The 22,960-nt window shown below is 38.2% G+C and overlaps 1 protein-coding gene and 1 non-coding gene across 2 annotated transcripts in view; both read right to left on the reverse strand.

Moving 5' to 3' along the window:
• The window catches only part of PAPPA (pappalysin 1), a 259,858-nt gene that overhangs the window by 148,215 nt on the left and 88,683 nt on the right, over nt 1-22,960 (reverse strand). The gene's annotated exons all lie outside the window — the stretch shown is intronic.
• Nucleotides 14,346-14,452, reverse strand: LOC126009779 (U6 spliceosomal RNA). Its single transcript, XR_007495985.1, has one exon. It is a non-coding gene; the product is annotated as a U6 spliceosomal RNA (small nuclear RNA).

Raw genomic sequence — 22,960 nt, forward strand, 5'->3', positions numbered from 1 at the left:
TGAAGAAAAATCATATTTTTGATTTATGTTTTTTATTTTAACATGCGAACTCATATTCATTGGCTTTTAATGTATAGAATCATACTCTAAGTAAAATATATACTATATTCCAGGACAATTTTTATGTTAATTTCTATCTACCCTTGAAGTATCATTAAATTATTTCTCCCTTTACACCTTCCGTTAGCGTCTCAACTAACACATTTTATAATATAGTGAACAACATACTAACACAAATGCATCTGTGAGGTACAGAAGATATACATATGCTTTTCCCCCTACTATCCTCTTTCCTTTGACCTTTAGACTTTCAGAGTCCATGACTTTACTTCCAAACATCAATTACAATTCCTCACATGCAGAGATGCAAGATCTAATCTTTTCTGGAATAAGCCCATTTCTTTAACCCATTCAGTTGTCAAAATTGATGATTCTCTCTTATCTAAAATATAGGAACAACACACTATTTTTTAGTTCCCATCCTCCCTCTTTTTCCCTTGTGCAAGATAATTAAATGTTTTCTTGGTCTTAGTCATCGATTGTAAAGGATACTTATGACTGTCTAGGTGCATATCTGTGTTAGCAAAAATACTTTTAGCTAGAATGCCATAGTTCTGAATGTTATTTCTAATACAAATTTGAAAGATAGACATCCATTATCTGCATGGTTGATTTGAAGTTCAATTATATGCTCAAGGAAATAAAGATAATAACCACAGACTAATATTTAAACCATGGCATTTCACTCTAGAACTCTTGACCTTTCCACGACATTGAGAAGACTCCCTAGATAAATACATAGTAGTGAGTCATAAATTACTGCTCAAATACTCAGAACATCTGAAGATGAGGCAAACTATTCATCATCCTAACACTCTTTTTAGGCAGTTGCAACACTGATCAAATTATGGTTTATTGTCTTATCTAAAACCACAGAAAAAATGTTTTCAGATTTAAGGTATCTTTAGGGTGAGAACTAATTTTGGGAAGGCGGTATTGGATCAAAACTATATAAAATTATCCAAGATTATATCACTTTGGGGCAGCTACCAAGAAAATTCTGTTTAGCACCCTTTCCTCTATCTTTTTATATATAAATATACATATGTAATTTTAATGACTATAATAACAAATCTGTAATTTCATGCTGACAATTACACTTGTAATTTTTACCACTCTTTTTATTCTAGTTAAAATACATTTATGCCATGTCCTTTCATAATAAATAACTCATAGATCATATGATGTGCCATATCAAGTTCTTTCAGGTTTCCAGAATTTAATAATAAGCATACTGTGATACTATTCACAGCATACTCATAGGTTTTTTGGGAAGAAAACATTAAAATATATGAATTTAACACATCATATACAGTATCTATGGCTAAGAGAGTACAGAGAACTGTTATCATCTAGATTTTAGTATAGAATCTGAGAAAAATCTCCCCCAATGAATTAAGACTAGAGAAAGGTTGTGAGACATTAAATAAATAAAATAAGTAGAAAGAAATTTGGTTTTATGCAAACAACAAAAGCATATCTGTTCAGTGTAAAAACCATTCTGATAAAAATATAGACAAATTTTATTTAGGAGAAAGATACAAGTATAGAAAAATAAATTTTCCTAGAAGATTGGAAGTATAGGAATAAGCTGAGTATGAATTAATTTTGGTACTATGTTAGATGGTTTCATATACTATCCTGTTTTAAGTGAATTAAAGATTACAATAAAATATCCTTCCTCATTAAATAATTCTGTATCTGTATCTGTGTCTTTTCAAAAGAATTTATTTTCTAAAGTGTACACATTAAAGTTATGTACATTCAGTTTGTTTCCCCACCATGTGATAACAATATACACTTAGTTCCAATTTTTTCTCCTTATCACACTGAATTTTTAAGAGGAAACTGTTTTTGTTCTAGACTAAGGAGTCATTTGGATTACAACATTTTTTCATTTGGACAAGATGGCAATTATGGATTTGGGATATAGCACCTAAGATCCATCGCGTGAAATGGAGATTCTAAACTATATTCTGTCCTATCTATGAACATCACCTGGAACATGAAGCAGAAAAAATAACTAGTTCTATTAGCTTTGGTTGTAATTTTAGGATAAATAAGTCTTTTCTTTTTCTGGGTTTCATTTTCCCTATAAAATTATAAAAAAAACTATGCCTGAAGTTTCTGGAAAGTCATTCCCAAGTAAAGAAGATCTATCACTGGTCTCAGGAAGTTCAAAGGGCAAATAAAAGAATATGTCAAACAGAGCATGACTGTTATGCAAAAATAGAGTTTGAAGATCTTCAGTAAAGAGGAACATCAACATGTGGTTGGAAAGACAAGAAAGACTTAAGGAGCCTTTTTTGCACATGCACACTGGATTTGTTTTCTTCTGCAGGTGCTCCAGTTATCCCATATTTTATTATAAGGCTAAGCAGTCAGATGTTGAATCTTTGTCTTTCATGATATATATTAAGCTCATAAGAACAAAGAATGCATAAATCGTTCACTGCTCTATATCTGCTTGGCATAGTGCCTAACAAAGAACAGGTTTTCAACACAATCAATTAGATGAATGAACAATCAATACAGTGTAGATGAGAAGTGACAAGTATGGTATTATGAACAGTAGGAATAACACCTAACAGGACAACCAGGAAGCATTTTAAATGAGCATCAGTCCATCTCAATGGAACTTTCCAGTAACTGCTAATGTTTTTACTAGAAAGGTCATTTGGGAGTAGACAGTAGATGACAGAAGGTACTGGGTAAAAAAAAATTGTAAGTACTGAAGCCAATAATAATTCAATCCAGTTAAGGAGAATTACTGGGAGACTTGATGCAAGCCCTCCCCAACTCCAGCTGGAAAAGGCAGGATTAAGGGTGTGTAAATAGAAGCTGAGATACTTTTGAACCGGTAGTCACATTGCTGGATACACTGGAATTCCTCCCTTCCTGTCTTCACTCCTTCTAGCAGGTCACTCAATTGACTGTAACATTTTCTACTTCAAACCAAACTGTGACAGTGATACACAAGCCAGGCAAGAATCTCGGAAACATGGATTTCTGTCTTGCATTATCCATCCACTTATTCCTTTGGAGGTGACACCAAACCATATTGCAGATCAACTGAATGAAGAATGAGGAGATGACAAGAGTCTGAGAATTCATGGGTCCCTTCCTAAGGGACCAGTTTCACCCCGCTGACACAGGTAACACAAAACTCCATCCTTTCATACAGACAATGCAGCCCTCACTCTGTGAGGCTCAGGGAAAAAGCAAATGCATACATGCAACTGATTAATTCCAGCAGCCTTTGATATAATTGTCCAAAGACTTGCCCTGGTACCAATTTAAAACACAGTAGCAAATTTAATAAAACTAACAGTTTGCAGCCAAGGCCTTTGTTATTCTGTTTTAATCATCTTTTACCACCAATTGAAAGGATTTTCTACTTTCTTGGTGCCACGAAATAAAATAAGAGGAAGAGAATAGAGGAACAATGTGGAAATTATAAAAAGAACCAAATCTTCAAATCTGGGTATAAGGTATGAGCCATTTTTGAGATCCAAATAGTTATTTGTGTCAGGGAGAGCTTAGAAGGGAAGCCATTTTCCAGTTCTGGAGGGACACCACACCTGGAGAGCATTAAAGAAAGTGTAGCAGATCTAGAAGGGACTCGTTTTTCTGGAATGCAACCAGTCATTATGTGACAGCGTCTCCTAACCCTCCTGCTGGTGATGGACAGGTCTCTTGATTATAGAATAGGGGTTTGTGACAAGCTGACCGGTTATGAAGGTCTGGGAGCCAAAACACCAGCTACAATTGGAGGTAAACAAGGGAGGGGGCATAGTGTGAAAATCGAGGCCAGATTAGGGCCAGGGAATGGAGCAGAGGGACCCAGTGACAGCTGGTGATTGAGTGGCCTAAGTGGACACAGTTGTAGAGCACCAGGCACCAGTGGGGAAAGCGATCTCCTTCCTCCTCCCTGTGGCCTCTCTGGGTGGCCAGCAATTTTATTACTGGTAGAGGGTAAGCCCAACAGCATTTTTGAATTTGGCACCACATCTAAAACCATGTGGGGGCTGGGTTTCTCTTTCTTCTCTCTCACCCCCTCCCCTCTCCACGAATGCTTTGGGGTTTGGTGAAAGCAGTTAGCGAACTACATTTCCCCTCAATTTTTTGAAACCCATGTGCACTTGGGGGAAAATGTAATCCTTATGTTTCTGATTCATTTACACTTAACTCATCAAAACGCTATTTTGTAAGAGCTATTTGATGTCTACAAAGTCTTCTGAGTTCTTTTGTAAGCCTGGCTTCTTAGAAGCAGGAAGTCACGTTTCTGACGAGAGGGAAAACTTGAACCCGAAAGGTTGAGTTTGTTTTGAAATGAAGGCTCTCGGAGTGTCACGCGGACCCCGAGCTTGGCCAAAATGCACTCTCTCATTTCCTATAGCAGCCCCCTCCTTCACCAACACCAGCTGCCATGACATTATTGATGTCAGTTCTACATGCTTTCACTCATGCAACCAACTGAGACTTCTCCATGATCAGAGAGCTCAGCTCAAATTTGAATTTCAAGGTCTGGCTGAATTCCAGTGCTCTGGAATGTGGAGAAAGGAACACCTGGATTGGGAATCAAGGACCCCTGGGCTGAACTCCCTATTCTGTCATCAAAGAGATGTGTGACTCTGAGGGAATGACTCTCTCTCTCTCTCAGTTCAACGTTCTCAGTTATAGAACATTGGTACTTCAATATTGCTAGATCTGGGAGTTGATGAGAGCCATTCCTAGACAACAGTCCATTTGAGTAACTCAGAATTCTCTTCATGGAAAAGTTTTGGCAATTGGAACTGGATTAAAAAAACTAAACTCAACAAGGAAACACAAATACGTAGGAATCAGATGGTGTCAGATATTGCTCCACATTTCTCATTGTGGAGAAAAAAGCCCAAGGATGGTGATAGATTTCCCCATGTCATACAAAAAATTAGTGGCAGGGTCCAGACTTTTCTGGAATTTTCTAATAAATCTTGGAAGGGTAGTTTCAAGATTCATTTCAGTGCATAGGATATTGAAGTTGAGGTGCAAAATGTACTTCCCACTTCGACAGGAGTTTGCAAATGGGTATTCTGATGAAAGGAGAGTAATGGCACTGCTTTGTCTGAGGCATGGTGAGGAGGTGTCTGGCTTGTATTAAAGCCATGAGTGAATGATTAATCAGGGGGTAGAAAACAAAGCACATGCCCTTTAATGTTGTAGGTATTAGTGCTATAGAAAATTAACCCTCTGACCCCTTGAGGGACCTTTTCAAAACATTGGAGTATACTTTAAGAATCAATGGATGATGAAAACAGATGGGCTCATGGGTTCTCTCGGCACACTTCAACAGACACATACACACATGTGTATATTTGAGATACATGCATTCCCACATGCACATGTGAAAACTCATATTTTCAGCTGCTACTGCAGCTCTATGTAGGAAATAAAAGTAATGCTCTGAAGTGAGCTGCAGCTGTACACTTACTACTGATTCATGTTAGTAATTGGAAAATATCGTTGAACATATCTCTCTCCACCTGTCCCAATTCAAATATGTCTATCTCCACAATCTCTATTTCTATACCAACAAACACCCAACTCATCATCCACTCACCTGCCTTCTTCCTCTGATATGTCTGTCAATTTATTGTCATTATTAATATCATTATTCATGATCATTGCTCATTATTCATTTTATGTTATATCATTATTTATCATTATCAATTCATTATCATTTAGTCCTGTCCATATCTCTCCATCCCTACCTTGACTATTCTACCCCAGTGCTATTATCTTCTGCTTCAATCTTTTTTTGTTTTTCCTGTATTGGGGCCATGCCCAGCAGTGCTCAGGGTTTACACCTGGTTCTACTTTCAGAAATAACTCCTGGTAGGCTCGTGGGACCATATGAAATGCTGGGGATCAAACCCAGGGTGGTTGTGTGCAAGGCAAATTCCCTACCTGCTGTGCTATTGTTCTGGCCTCTTCGGATTTAATCTTGACAATGCCTTATCTCCTTTACCAGAGGTGTTCTGTGCCCCTATCCCTACATCCTTCTAGATGCCCCTCCATAAACAAACAGCTGACAAGAAGCAAAGCAAATGGGATATTCTTTTATCCAGACATTCTATGACTTCCCAGCATCCTCAAGGTTGAAGTTCAGACCTTTTAGCATAGTATCCTAAAGCCACCATGACCTGATCCCTCTCTTGCCTCTTCTCTACTTGTATCAAATTTGATCTGTTGGCTACCAAGGTCAAACAATCAGATTTTCCCTGGCTATGTGCTTTGCCATTAGTATAAATATCTATTTTTTACAGAACATTCTTACTCACCTTCTACATTGAGTGAAGCACTTCAAGATTTTCTTATCATATCTTTCCACCTATTTTTGTTGACACATGTTTAGATGCCTATAATGATAGCTTCAGTCCAGCAGAAGGGCTATATAGCTGTGTCTTAATGACTGGTTCAATATTGACTCTTTTTAGCACAGGACCCAAGGCAAAGAGTGCAAAGTAAATATCTGCTTAATAAATGCAATAATAATGATCATATCTGCCTATTCTATAAAAATAAGGAATCTAAAGTTCAAAGAAGAGAAGGAACCACGAGTTAGAAAAACACATTCAAAAGCAAGGTTGCATTTCTTGCATGCTTCAGGCCTATGCAAGATTCATATAGTTTCCGAAGCACTTCCCTGCATAATTTTCTTGCTCTGTAAGCACAATTAAATGGGACTATGGTTGTCTTCAGCATTTTGTAGGTGTTCCTGAGCATTAATAATGCTGAAAATGCCACCCCTACACACACACACACACACACACACACACACACACACACACACACACACACGAAAGAAAAAAAGTACTCTGATTTAAAACTGCACTTTTCCCCCTTTGATCCAACTACAACTAATTACTTTTGAAGATGGAAATAAATATATATTATTGTCATCTGGCCTCCAATATGTCAACTGGCCAGTTTCTAATTAGTTACTGATCAGACTCAGGATTTGCTCTTTCATTTATGCATCTAAGGGTCTATCATAAAATTGACCATACATGGTGAGTATAGTGTGCCAGATACTACCAGCTTCCCACCTCCTGGCATTAAGTCAAAGTATCACTGAACAAGAGGAAAATAACACCCAAACATTCTGAAATATCTCTACAGAAAGATCCTCAAAAAACCATCTGTAGAAGAGGGAAGACTATGGGGAATACTTTTGGAGACTCACATATCTAGAAGGCTGTCACTAAAGATGGCCAGTCTCCACGTCCAGACTAAATGTCATAACTAGGCACTGTAGAATCAAATAATTAAAGATGAGGCTGGATGGTGATGGATGGAGGTGGATTTCTTTCTGCCATCCCAGGCCACATGGCTCCGCAACCCCCATCCAGCCGGCGGGTCCCAGGCCCAGGTGAACGGCGGAATCAGACTCATCCAGAGACAGGCATCAGGAAGCATCAGCTTTATTCATGCCCTATCCACCACATATGTGTGGCCTATCTCACAACCTTTCAAGCATTCAGCCATTCTTTGCTAGCCCTGCCTCTTAACTCCTTTCAGCCATCTTCCCTTTGGGCTCCATGCTGGTCAAACACAGAGACCCAAAAGCCAGAGATCCCAGCAGGGCAAACGCCCCTAATCCCCTGGCTCAAAGGCTTAACTACCAATTCCAAGACCCCTCCCAGAAATGGGCGGGGTCTAGCAGGTAAGGTCACACCTAATATTCAGTTCCCAAGACCCCTCCCAGAAATGGGTGGGTCTCAGGTAGCTACGCCTAAATCCAGGGTCTCAGATAGGTACACCTACAGGCACCTCATTTAATTATACACACAGCGGGTGAGGTCCTTGATCAGTCTGAGGAGAATGCTTAAGTTGTGCCTTCATTTTCTAGAAAGAAGACTGGGTGTTACACCAAACACATGGCACTCTTTTTGGCGGTCCTTCCCATGATCCAAGTCTGATGGCCATCTGGCACTTTGATGGGGATTCTCCTGAGATTGACTACAGAGGTTAAAGTGAAATTTATATTTTCTTTCTTACTACCAAACAACACCACTGCAGCTTCAGTTAAGAGTTTACCAGGATACTGCTGCATGTATGAGTCTATTTATGCTTGTTTGTATTTCTCACATTCTCTCCAATCTGCTCCAGGCCAAGAACAAGCCTAATTAAAACCCAACACGTGTAAGAATCTTAAACATTGAAATCTTTATAGGTCCACAAATAGTCCCATATTTCACTAAGTCCATTGTCTCATTCTTCTCTTATGACAGCCAACTGTTCAGACAGAAATCAGTCCCAACTTTTTATAGAGGAAGGGCTTTGAGCTCAATCATTGAAGAGACTAGGATCTAGAGCAAGGAAGTTGTGTACTGGCTTGAGAATTACTCTATTTTTTGTTCTATAAGAAACACCTTATATGTGCGACCATAAAGCACACATAGATTTTATATGAGGAAAACAAGAAAAAATGTTCTAAAGCAAATGTGTACTAGATATTTAATAAACTTAAACAAAATAATATTGCAACCATGTTAACTGAACAGCAGTCAATGTGACATTAAGAATCATTATGACTGGGGCCAGTGAGAAAGCATGGAGGTAAGGCATTTGCCTTGCGTGCAGAAGGTCGGTGGTTCGAATTCCTGCATTCCATGTGGTTCCCCGAGCCTGCCAGGAGCAATTTCTGAGCATAAAGCCAGGAGGAACCCCTGAGCGTTGCCAGGTGTGACCCAAACACCAAAAAAAAAAAAAAAATCATGATGACCGTCTCTCCTTCATTGCACTCAAGTTCAGCTCCAGGCAGCATTCTTTCCATAAGACACATTTTTTTGGGGGGGGGGGGGAAATAGTGTGTCTTATAGTACGAAAAACATGGTATATTTCCTGATTCTATCTTCAGCCTCTGTCATGTCTGAAGTATCGGCTTCAACAGTCAATGCAAAGCCATGACAACCTTGTCTGCGACTCCCTCTTTTCTGTACATAGGCCACATCGATTTTTGGCCTAAACCCTGCAGGAGAACTTTTCATATCTCTAATTGTTCTGACATCTGTTCTTTTCCTTATCCTTCCTATTCTCTTATTTATTTTCCTAAACTGGAATGGAAGCCATAAGACTATTTTCCGTATATCCCACTGACTTCCAGTGTGAATCAAAAAAAAAATGTTGAAGGTGACATCAGGATCTCCACTGCTTCTTTGCAATTGGAAATCAAACCTTGTTTTCTAAAGGCAACTCCCTAAGGAATGCCATTCCTGTGACCTGGGAATAAAATAATAGAATTCCTCTGGCAGACAAGATTAGAAAATATGATATGAGTTATTCCAGTAGTTTGTGAGACCTTCACAAGTGGGCAATAAAAGGGCTTAGGTTCTGTGGTGTTGTACAGTGTTTATACTAACACTCTCTGTACCTATTTAAGAGTAATGAAATTAATATTCCCTGCAAACATATGGACCTCCCTGCTCCAGAACTACCATTATCATGCACAGAAATTGGGAGTCTTCAGAAATATTTGGATATGCCACAATTACTCATTTTTGCCCCTACTAACTGCAGCAATATCAGCAATATCATGCAGCGGAAGATCGGGGTTCACCACTTCCTCAAAGGTAATATTAATTTCTCCCGAAGCCATACTCTGGCCCTTTTTATTTACCAATTGAATGGAGAGATCCCAAACTCATTTTCAGGCTGGTGATTTGGCTCAGTGCTAGAGAATATGCCTCACATGTGTGCAGCCCCTTCTGGGTCTTATACTCAGCAGAAACAAAAGAAAAAAAAGAATAAAGGAGAGGAAGAAACAAAGAGAAAGAGAGACAAAGAGAAAAGTAAGGAAGGAAAGAATGAAGAAAGGAAGGATGAAGGAAGGAAGGATGAAGGAAGGAAGGAAGGAAGGAAGGAAGGAAGGAAGGAAGGAAGGAAGGAGAAAGGAGGTAGGAAGGATGGAAGGAGGAAGGAAGGAAGGAAAGAAGAAAGGAGGAAGGAAGGTAGGTAGGAAGGAAGGAAGGAAAGAAGGAGGAAGGAAGGATGGAAGGAGGAAGGAAGGAAGGAAGGAAGGGAAGGAAGGAAGGAAGGAAGGAAGGAAGGAAGGAAGGAAGGAAGGAAGGGAAGGAAGAAAGGAAGGAAGTAGAGTGGAAAGGAGGAAAATTCCTGATTGAATTTTTTAAAAACTATTAACTTTTATAAAATGGACTTAAAGGGATTTTTACAACTAGTTGAGCTTTATTCAAAAGGATGAAATGAGACAAAATATATTGCCATCGATTAATGTAGGACCTAATAAGCAGTGAATGATGAATATCATTACACCAGCATTAGAATATATATGTATAAAAATCACAAAAGTTTTCTCATTTACTATCACTGGGTGAAGCTCTGAGTCCATCATTTTACAAGAAAATATTTAAGTGCAGTTAGTTAGCTTCTTTGAGTAACTTTATGAAATGGGACAGCAGATATCCTTTTTGAGAGGAAATGAGAAAGACACCTCTCTCTAAGATGTTCATCGGAGGTCATAGATTAATGGACCCGGAAATACTTAATATGTATTTCCTATTACAATGCAGAGAGGAGTCTAATGCAATTTATACAATCATTCAAATAAACATTAAAAAACCTCCTTGAAAGTTTTAAAAATTACAATATCAGAAGACAGTATGTAAATAACTATTCAGCATTTTCCATATAGAGGTTTTCTTTTCATTTGTTTGTGTTTGTTTGTGAGGGGCTTGACATCCAAGAATACAAGGCAAGCACCTTTTCTGCTGTCCTATCTCTAGTCCCCCTATAGAACAATCTTTTGAGTATTTATTTACTTGTGTATTTGAATATTCTATGAACTTCTCTCAAAAATATATATGGTACTAAAATGGGTAGATTATCTTGTCTTTAATAATGTTTTGAAATAAAGGTGTAACAGAAACCATATGAGCTGAAATAATGGAATTTTTGCTATAAATAAAGTTTATTTGTAGAGAAGAACCTTAACGTGACTAGAAACATACTTGACAATAGTTCTGGTTTCTACCCTGAGCATCTCCAATTTCTTGTATTCAACAACAAAGTTATTTCCTCTCATAGGACAATGTATAGCTTAAATATAATATGCTTAGGGAAAACTCTTTATTATTTATAAATATTAAGTTGCTATTTATTTCCCCCATTATAGAATTTAAATTTTCTGAAATTCCAGATACGGAAATAAGAAATTTGGAGGCCACTGAACAGCTCGATGTCCTTATATTCCTTGTCTATAATAAATATATCACCAAGTTCGGTTGGTTCTACGTTTAAGTTATATTTCTAATTTATTCCATTTTTATGTACAGACACATAATCTTTGGTGATTAGTAATAACCCCTAAGTGGACTTTCTCAATCGTTCTCAATTCTTTGTTTACAAATAATCAAAAATTACTATTCTTAAAACTCAAATCAGATTGGCTTATATTTCTATTTCTTAATGAACCGATTCAAACTCTATAAACATGGGTCAGAGATCCCTTCATACTCAGATTTCTGGTAAACTATCTGCCCTTCTCTAAATTAAAAGGGATTGACATTCTATTATAACTTCTTACGGTATTTTTAATTAGCAACCCAGATTTATTGTCCAAAAATTAAGAATTATAGTGTCAGAGTGGGTATTGACATATAGTAAATAATCATTATTAAATGATACCCATTAACAAATAAAAATGTAAACAAACTTATCAATGGCACTGTAGATACAGCATTAAATTTCCATAGCTTTGGATATAAGTCACATCTACATTAGAAATAATGTAATGTTTCACATTTCATTTGTCTTATAAGATAGAAGATAAGTCTAGTCATGCCTTGCCACCATGACAGATCCATAGAATACTAGTGGTGTTAATTCCAAAAAGTGCTCTTCCCACCTCTTAAAGAACTTGGGCATAATTAAACCCTTTGAGACAGTCAGCACTTCCATGTCTCTTGCTGACACAGGAGAGATGTTGATTTTACTAAATCCTCCTGCTTACCCTAATATTCCTGGAACCTGTATTTCATTCTGAGACGTATCTGACCCAAGACTGATGAAAGGGAGTTGAACATGGCTTGTGCCAAGCTTCCAGAAATAGAGTTAAGAATATGCTGACTCTATACACCGCTGACGCGGGTCAAGATCAGATGTATTCATTCTGAGTTCAGAATGCTTTGGGAATTAAAGAAACTCATGATGCTGTTGTACTCTTCTGAAGGGTACAACATCAGAACACAGGCATGACATAAGACAAGGTGAAGTTCATGATATGTATACCCATGATAGGGCATCTTTACTATCCTGATGTTATCCCCACATCAATGCCCTTTTTTTCTCAGATACTTCACTGAACTCAGAACTATGGTGGCGGGGCTAAAGCAGTGGCACAGCGTGAGGGCATTTGCCTTGCACGAACCTGACCCAGGATGCATGGCGGTTCAATCGCCAGTCCCATATGGTCTACCAAAACCAGGAGCGATTTCTGAGCTCGTAGCCAGGTGTAACCCCCTGAGCATCACTGGAGGTGACCCAAAACAAAAACCCCCACCTCAAGAAAACCCAAAAAGGTATGGTGGCAATGTGGACATTCAATGACATAGACCTGAAAACTACATGTTTGAATACTATGATACTTCAGTAATTTGCTTTGTTTTGTTTTCCAACCTATGGCACTGGGAGCTTAGTCCTAGGTCAGAGCTCAAGAATAATGTCCACTAGGCTTGGGGGAATATATGGGTTTCTGGGGAAAGGACCCAGGTAATTCATATGCAAGTCAAATGCCCTATACACTGTGCTCTAATCCCTCAATTTTTCAATAAGAGAATGTATTTTATTCTTTTCTCTTACTTCTTAAAACTTGAGAACAGTTTGGAGATCTACTTTCATCATTTTTTAAAAAAATCTTTATTTCTATATCCATCAGATTTAACCTATCTTTTTCTTTGATTTTTACCATAACAAGAGAGATGCCTGTTATTTACTAGACCTGTTTATAGTCAAACAAAGTTATGTAAAACTTACCTCCAACATCCATTACTTGTGGGACCTACAATGAATAACTTTTACTTGAGTTTCTGCGTTTTCATCCAAAATCAAGAAATGATTATAGTCATACTTTATGGGAAGCCTTGTATCATCTGAAGTTTACAGAACATTGATTGTTATTATTACTAGTAATGTTATCACTCCTACCAGTAGATGGTAGTAATATCTGCAAGGGCAATTAACACAGAAACTAAGTAGTTGATTTCAGGTACTCAAGTTAATCTTCTGAACTAAGCATAGTTCTAGCACATGTTGGAATATAATCAATATTTCATTGGAATCTGGTCAACATGTTTCTCAGAGAACTTCTTCCTAAATGCTAAGTCCCTCAAACTATCTATTTTAACATAGACATGATACAGACATTCCATGTGTTAAAGTTGATTTCAAATCCAATTTCTTAGTTGGGAAAATTAATTTGAAAGAGATGAGCCACAAAACATAGCTAAAAATGCTGAAGGGTCAAGTCAATAAGAAGGAAATACATGGGGCTAGCAATAATTTGAAAAAATGCTCAGTCAATATGTTCAATCACCATGTAATTAATTCATGTATTGGGTTAATTAATGTAATTAATGAAAATATATTTTTGAATCATCAAACAAAAAGTTAAGGATCACTTTCATTGTGTCAAACAGAAGTGACAATGTGAAAGAACAAACCCTACCACTGCAGATGTGATATGAGAAAGTTCACCCTCTTTGAAAGCAAAGATGATATATACATTATAAAGGAAAATATCCAAAGTTTGTGACTCTAGAAACTCCCTTTTTATGAAAGTTAGGAAAATCATCATTTTGTACACCAGGAAGATCATGAAGAGTACTCACTGTAGAATTTGTGGACAGTGAAAAACGATGAAATAACTTATATGCCTATTATTATGGCTATGGCCAAGTAAGCTTTAGCATAGTCATATTATGTAATACTATACAGAAGTTAAAAGAAATGCAATAAGTGTAAGTGGACTGATATTCTTGTTGTCTTTTATATCTCTACTCAAAACATTCTATAATTACTCTGCAAGAGAACCTATATTTATTGCACAAAAAGGTATTTCTATTTATGTATGCATTACATTTACTCAATCATTAATATTTACTGAGCTCCAACTTATTTCATTTCAGCCATTTGTAATACAGCAAAGCTTTCAATAATCAGCTTTTACTCATCACGTCCTAGCTTAGATACAACTTCTTTCAGACTAGGTAAGACAATCTTTTTTTTTTAATATAGAGTACTTTATCAGTTTGCATAATATCCTTGTGCAGGGACCATGCTAATCTTCTCTGTCTCATTCCAATTTTAGTATATGTGCTGCTGAAGTGAGAACTAGGTAAGACAATTTCCCTGTGTCTACCCTCAACTTCCATGCTTGCCCATGCTTAACAAAATACAGTCATTTTCATGCTACATTATAATCACCTGATTATTTGAGGTGTTTATTCCTTTAAATGTATCTACTTTTGAAGCAAAGGATAAGGCTTTTATTACTAGTTCTAGCACAACACATGGCATTGGGCAGGAAACAGTTGTTAAATGGAATAGCAAAGCATTAATGACCACAATTATATGTTCACTAGTTAGCTTATGAATTAACAAATTAACACATGCAGGAGCAAAGAATGGATGGCTGTGTGATAGAGCAAGCAAAATAAACTGGGCTAAAAAACTTAAGTCATGTCTCAGTTGGAGAGCCATAGAAACAGCATGGAAAAACTATCTGTGCCTTCAGCTGATCATAATTTGAATTATTTTTCTAATCCTTTAATAGGGCATCACATGTCACTCTTTTTTTTTTTTGTGGTTTTTGGGTCACACCCGGCAGTTCTCAGGGGTTTTTCCTGGCTCTGTGCTCAGAAATTGCTCCTGGCATGCACGGGGGACCATATGGGACGCCGGGATTCGAACTGATGACCTTCTGCATGAAAGGTAAATGCCTTACCTCCATGCTATCTCTCTGGCCCACATGTCACTCTTATGACTAAGATCTGAAAGCCAAAGATCCATCCATCTCTTGAGAAGCCCCCCTTTGGGCCGGCCTCATTATTCATTCACATATTGTATGAGTTTTCATGAGGCTCTAATTTAGTTTTGTAAGTGTATTATGTATTTATTTACATAAGAATGCAAATCATGTGAGAGAAAGAAACACATGCATGGCTCAGTGCAAGGTCAGTCAAAACAGTGATATATAAATCCCCTGGTATCTATCTAGTGAAATATATGTTATGATATCTATGTTCCCAACAGACTGGCTTTTCAATGATGGCAGCTTAACTAACATTCCATATGAATCACTTGGGGACACTTTTACTCTCTCTTTGAATGTCAGCTCATGATAGAGGCCTTTCCTGATCACTTATCTAAAAGTAATAAATTCTACCCAACTAAGTGTCATGTAATTGCTTCTGGTTTGTCTCACCCAACTATATCATGAAATCAATGAGATCAGAGGCCTTTATTTTTTCTCCCACTGCCTAGCACAGAAGTGGGAAATGTACTCTCTATGGCAGACCTACATAAGACCAGTCACATGATGTAATCTGGCCCTGGTACATGATGGGACGGGCATATATGCTCCTTATCAGTAGGCTGTAGCATGTAAGCCCATACTGTATGGTTTAATGATGCTGTTAAAAAGATCCAAATCCCTTGGCAGACACAAACCTTTCCCATGCCTGACACTGAAAGTAAATGAGCTTGTGGTAAGAATCAGCAAACATTTGTCAATCGTATATATTGACGAATGCACTCAAGTTTTTCAGCAAAATGATAGTTATTTTTGATCATGTGGACTTTTAGGAAGAGATGTGGAATATCATCTGCAAAATTAGAAAGCACACTCACAATTTCAACCCATATTGTCTGAATAAATTCTTCCCCTATCTTTACTTGTTTTACCAGCACATTGAGAACACTAAGGAAATGAGGTAAATAGGTGGAGATTCTGATATCAGTTTAATAGATGTCAAGTATCAAATATCAATGGATGTAGCCATGGTTAAAGACAGGGCAGGCTCTTGCTACAAGCTGTGGTGGGGTCTATAGCCTATTTTCCTCTAAGCCATCTTAGCCAACATGGAATACTGCACATCTGAAAACACCATCTAACTAGTAGCAACAGTGAATAACCTTTCATTTCTCCCTACCCTTCCCTCACATGAGCAATACTGCCACTCCCATTGTTCACACTTCTATATAATTATCCCCTTCAGGGCCCGAAGAGATAGCACAGTGTGAGCGACTGAGCAGGATCTCCCTGTCACCACAGTATCAACAAGATGTTGTTATTATTATTATTATTAATTATTATATTTAATTTTGTCCAGACTTTACTACTGGCTTAAGGAGGGCACAGGCAGGCCCGGAGAGATAGCACAGCGGTGTTTGCTTTGCAAGCAGCCGATCCAGGACCAAAGGTGGTTGGTTCGAATCCCGGTGTCCCATATGGTCCCCCGTGCCTGCCAGGAGCTATTTCTGAGCCGACAGCCAGGAGTATCCCCTGAGCATCGCTGGGTGTGGCCCAAAAACCAAAAAAAAAAAAAATAATAATTATCCCCTTCACCCCTGCAATAAACAGAGCTCTAACACTGCTTTGCTCCAGAAGGGTCAATTGTCTCTGCACCACATCCTTCACTCTTTGCCCCATGCTGCTCATCACCCCTCTTCAGAGGAGTGGCTACTCTTCCCTGGGCCATATCCGAAACAAGCCCAAGCCCTCCACTAACAAATAGATTTTATCAATGGGGATATGCAAGTTATATACCATATATATCAATGGGGATAAAGGCAGTTTAAAATGACAGGTTTTATGTTTGGGGACCATACTTCGTAGTGCTCAAAGGTTGCTCCTGGCTCTGTGTTCAGGGATCACTAAAAGTAATGCTCGTGAGCCATCTAGGGTGTCAAGGATCAAATGTGGGTTGATAGCAGGCAAGGCAAACACCTTACCCACTGTCCTATCACTCTGGCCCCATGAAATCAACTTCTAAGAATCTTCTTTCTATCTTCAAACCAAGAGTACAGATAAAACATAAGTGTATACAATCTAGAAAGTAAAAATGGGATTTGTTCAAGTAGAGAATAAACGTTTAAGAACACTAGCATTGGAAAGAATACCTCTGTGTTCAGAATAATTTAGAGTAGTAATGAGGGAGCCGGAGAGATAACATGGAGGTAAGGCATTTGCCTTTCATGCAGAAGGATGGTGGTTTGAATCCCAGCATCCCATATGGTCCCCTGTGCCTGCCAGGGGCGATTTCTGAGCATAGAGCCAGGAGTAACCCCTGAGTGCTGCCAGGTATAATTACCACCCCCCCACCAAAAAAAAAAGTGGTAATGACTGATAGCTGTGCAAACCATGTGACTCAGTCCTCATAGCTACCTTGAGTAATATATACCTAGGGGTTTATTCATATGATCACACAAAATTTTCCAGAAAACATACTTAGTTTGTGTGACAGATAGTAAGTTGTTCATAAATGAGAACTTCTTTGTTTCTCTTTAGCTGCTTAACTCTATCCCAATCTTTCATTTAGAAACTACTCAGAACAATATTTTAGTACTTTATGTCTGGAATTATTCCACATTCAAAACAGGCACAGAAACCAGCCAGTAGGAAATGTATAGTTGAGTTCTTTTCTTATCACTCTAATTTTTCCAGGTACTGATGAGAGATCAGCCTGTTTCTTCCATTTTAAAATTACTTTGCTAAAATTATTCCATTTCACTTTCTGTATTTCTTTCCTATAGAGTGTAAATACCTCGAGGGCTGAGCAGGATCTCCCTGTCACCACAGTATCAACAAGATGTTGTTATTATTATTATTATTAATTATTATATTTAATTTTGTCCAGACTTTACTACTTGGAGAGATCCGAACATCCTATCCAGGCCCAAGAAGCATGGTAGCTTATTTTTGGTCTTTATTCCAACTAGGTACCCAAATAAGAAGTTCTGTAACTTTAGAGTAATTTTGAGTAATTTTGAGTTAACTATGAGCACTTGAGCAACTATGTGTTACTCTCAAAGGGAGAGTTACTCTCAAGGGAGAGTAGGATAGATCCTTGTATGTCAGGGTGATCCCATATTCTACATGTACTCTTCATCTATGACTAGCTTTGATACATTACCCAAGTTCTGAAATTCTGCCTTTTCTTTCATAGTTTCTTTTTTTTTATTTTTTTAAATTATCTTTATTTAAACACCATGATTACAAATATAATTGAAGTTGTATGATTACAGTCATGCAAAGAACACCCCCTTTCACCAGTGCAGGATTCCCACCATCAATTTCCCAGATCTACCTACTCCCCACCCCACCCACACCTGTACTCGAGACAGGCTTTCTTTTTCCCTCATTCATTCACATTGTTATGATAGTTTTTCAGTGTAGTTATTTCTCTAACTGCACTTATCACTCTATGTGGTGAGCTTCATGTCATGAGCTGTACCTACATGGAAAGATGGGGGAAATAAGGGTTGGGACTGAGGCAGTATAATATTAGAAATGAGCTTTGTAGGGCAGTATCAAGGTCACAATACAAGATGGATATTATGGATATATAGAATATATGCATACAATACTATCAATATGAAAACAAGGAGAAAATATTTCCACTCACTGTCCCAACATAAACCAGTGCTAGAATGGCCCGCGCTCCTCCCAGAGCGCATTCCCATTAGTGTAGGAAGAGATAGGCGGAAAGCCTGTTGACCCTTATAGAGTCCACCTAGACGGGCGCCCAGGGAAGGCCTGAAGTCCAGGGGAGAAAAACCCTATACCTGGCAAGAGCTGGTCTCCAGAATCAAGGAGGAAACCGGAAGCCAGATGTCTGCCCGCCCTCCTTCCCATGTACCTCCCCCCTGGAGTACAGAGGGAGGGGGAAGCCTGAGGACCACTAAGAGTCCACCTTGGGCCACATCTGGTGGCACTCAGGGGTCATTCAGGCTCTATGCTCAGAAATCACTTCTGGCAAGCTCAATGGACCATATGGGATGCAGAGGATTGAGCCAGGACCGTCTCTGGTTGACCACATGCAAGGCAAACTCCCTACTGCCATGCTATTACTCCACCACTGTTTTTGTATAACTGCAGAAGGAGGTAGAATGACAGTTTTGTTAGAAAGGCAGAATTTGGAACTAGATCTGGCTCCAGCATTATCAGTTTTATTATTCTGTGGTCAGTGCTTTGAGCTTCAATGAAAGGAAGTTCCTTTGCTAAAATTTATGTTTCAAATAGAGTTGGGAAGTAATCAAATCCGAGTCAATATTGATTTTAGGCATTTCAATGGTTGTTGTTCTAGCTGTATCTGATTGCTGCAGTGGTGTTAATTTGTCTACAAACGACACATATCACTAGGACTTCCAGAATCAGTAAGAGTCCTCTAGGTATTAATTCCTATAGAGAATTTTCACGAACTCTTCTTCTTTAAATTAATATCTTTACTTAAACACCTTGATTACAAATATGATTGTAGTTGGGTTTCAGTCATGTAAAGAACACCCCCCTTCACCAGTGCAACATTCCCATCACCAATGTCCCAGATCTCCCTCCTCCCTACCCCACCCCCACCTGTACTCTAGACAGGCTTTCTACTTCCCTCATTCATTCACATTGTTATGATAGTTCTCAATGTAGTTATTTCTCTAACTTCACTCATTACTCTTTGTGGTGAGCTTCATGTCCTGAGCTGGACCTTCCAGAACTCCTCTCTTTTGTCTCTGAGAATTATTGCAAAAATGTCTTTTATATTTCTTAAAACCCATCGATGAGGGAAACTATTCAATGTCTATCTCTCTCCCTCTGGCTTATTTCACTCAGCATAATAGACTCTTCTTAATTACAAAAAAAATTACAGATAAGGATATAGCACAGGTATAGTAATTAGATTCCTAGTGTGTGCCCAACCTGGGGTTGATCCCTGGCATTTCATGGCCTCCTAAACTTACCTGGGTGGCCCCTGAGCACTGCACAGCTGGTTCTACTGATCCTGTCACTGTACATTCAGAACTCAGCATTAAATTACCATTATGGTTGGCTGAATTTCACTGGGAGTGAACCCTAGGTATCCTGAGAATTACTTGGAATACACACACAAACACACACACATGATTAAATCTCTTTCTCCTCAGAATAAAATCTATCCACAGAGTTTAATGTGTTGTTTGCCACTTTAGATTAGGGACAGAGGCATCCAAGTACATGGTGCGATACGCATTAATGTCACAAGAGACTTAGTAGCAGGCTTGATACTAATCCCCTTTTCCTCAGCAAGTGTCATTTTCTGTCTATGAAGGCACTTACACATACAGGAGACATTCCACATTTCTTCCTTGTTCTGGCCAAAAGTAATCCATCTACCCGAAACTTCCATGTGGTAAGCACAGAAGCCTCTCTCTTTATCAATGTTCTACCTTGGGAAACTCTCTCCAGTATAGATAGCTGAAAGAATAAATATTTTTGTTGAGAGAAAAAAATGAAGACAAAGGTCAAAGGGCGTTGTGTAATGGGTTGAGTCAGGGAAGAAAAAGAAAGCATTTTTCCCCCCTCTTCTTTTTTTTCCCTCCACAACAGTCTTTATATAGAACTTGTACAAAAGCCAATTTATTTGATATGGAAAAAATGCGAAGGCAGCAAAATACACACATACACAGAGGTATTTGTGTTGGAGTTCAGAACTCAAATTATCTAGAGATAAAGAGGCTGAATTTGTAGGTTGACTTGGAATTTTTTTTTCAGCATTTCAAAGAACGTTTGGGTCAAAAAAGTATAGTGCAACTCTGGCCAGGTCTTCAACAAATTCTTTAGCTTAAAAAAGACCAAGGAATAAGCCTACTCAGGCCTCAGTTTAGTACTTATTCTTTGACACAGTGGAAATTAATACATCCATATACCTTTTTTTATTTTTTCATTCACTCGTGTTTTTAAGTGACTGAATAAAATCATACATGGGTGTGTAGTATTGCAAAGGCAATGGCTTGAGAAGCAAACACACATAGATGTGGCATTCTCAACACATGGTTAAGATTTTCAATTTGAAGTGTTAGAATCTACAGTAAAGCTGTCCAAGAAATTGTTGCCCCTGAATTGACTCTCAGACATTCTCTGTATGTATTTGAATATTAGGTGGTTAAAGGAGAGGAAGAGACCTTGAGAATTTCTAAGTCTTAGACCATGGTGGTTAAAGGAGAGGAAGAGACTTTGAGAATTTCTAAGTCTTAGACCACTAAGATCATTGATAATTAAGTTTCAACCAGTACTAGACACATCTGGAGAAACTGTGCTGTGGGTTTCTTATTTAGTCCACTGACTTGGCATCTGAGTTTTTAGATGGTTTTATACTCAGTTATTTTGATGGAGTGGGTCACCCTTTGAAAACCTAATTTGGTAGAATTTCTTAAACTTGCCTGCACAGTACGGTCAGTTGGTGAGCTCTGAAAAAATGCTGAGGGTCAGACTTTGCCTCTACCAATTAATTAATTACCAATGGTGAGGGTAGGAAAAGGAGATGCAGTGAAATGCAAGCAATTTGGGGCTGGAGAGATAGTACAGCAGTTAGGTGTTTGCCTTGCATGCAGAAGGATGGCTGTTTGAATCCTGGCATCCCATATGGTCCCCCGAGCCTGTCGGGGGCAGATTTCTGAGCATAGAGCCTGAGTAGACCCTGAGTACTGCTGGGTGTAACTCAATCCCCTCCCAAAAAATGTTCCAGGTTTTCATAACTTGCCACTAAATTGGAGAACCATTAATATAAAGTGTCCTCCACTGCCTTGAATACTTGAAGTGACAATCATAAGGTTAAATATGTCATTAACTACAGCAAGTTATTGACTTAATAGAGAGAACTTAGGATGTCTTTCCTCTTAAATTTCCACCACTGCAAACATAGCTTCTCTAGACCCCACCCTATGTCAACTGTACTAAACCAGAACTCAAGGCCAATGATAAAAATTTGTGTTAAAAGAGGTTTTCTAAGGTACCTATCATTTCTTCTTTGCATTGCTTTATAAAGAAATTTTAATCCTATACATATTTGTAGAACTTTACCACTAGAAAATTGAAAAGATGAATGAGACAGAATTATGGTATATTTTCGAGGCAAGATGATCCTTATATTTTAAGTGCCTTTTCAAACACAAATCAAGTACTCCCTCTGAGGTCTTAAACAGATGTTCCTCATCTCTAAGTCAATGAGTGGGCACAGGCCAGTTTGTGATTTGCAAATTAATTGCTGCTATGTAAAAGGAAGTGCTAGCAAAGTATTCGAGAGTGGTCTTGTCTCTTAAAAAGATTAAATATTTCTTTCAGAGTTGGGTTTGTATTAATGACCAGCTTAGCTGATATGTTTAAGTCAACAGAGAAGAAATTGTAATTTGTACTACACTAGAGTCAAAGATGAAGCCATCAAAACGCAATAGATACTATAGGTTCGACATCTTCTTTATAGATGTGGAAGCTGACTCTCCCAGAGAGGGGTCTAGCTGCAGTCATCCCAAGACTCTTAAACTATTGTTCTTTATAATATTTTATGTTGTATTCCCTATCAATCTCACTGGCACAGAGTCGATATACTACAAGTGATTATTCTTACCGATTCTTTGCACTCAAACTAGAAGCTAAGGCTTCCTAACTCATTAAATCGAAGCAAAAGTTGAAATGACATTTTTAACCAAAGACTGGTTAAGAAAACTGGTCTAGGGATCAGAATGAAATCCTCAGACTGATATCAACCCTACATACAGTACATTCTAGGACACATGATTATAAGAAGATTATAGAAGATGGACTAAGCAAAAGATGCTAATACCTTAGCACATTATCTGGCATAGAGGAAAG

Source organism: Suncus etruscus, chromosome 5 (genome assembly GCF_024139225.1).
Source record: "Suncus etruscus isolate mSunEtr1 chromosome 5, mSunEtr1.pri.cur, whole genome shotgun sequence".
In the NCBI taxonomy this organism is placed as follows: domain Eukaryota; kingdom Metazoa; phylum Chordata; class Mammalia; order Eulipotyphla; family Soricidae; genus Suncus; species Suncus etruscus.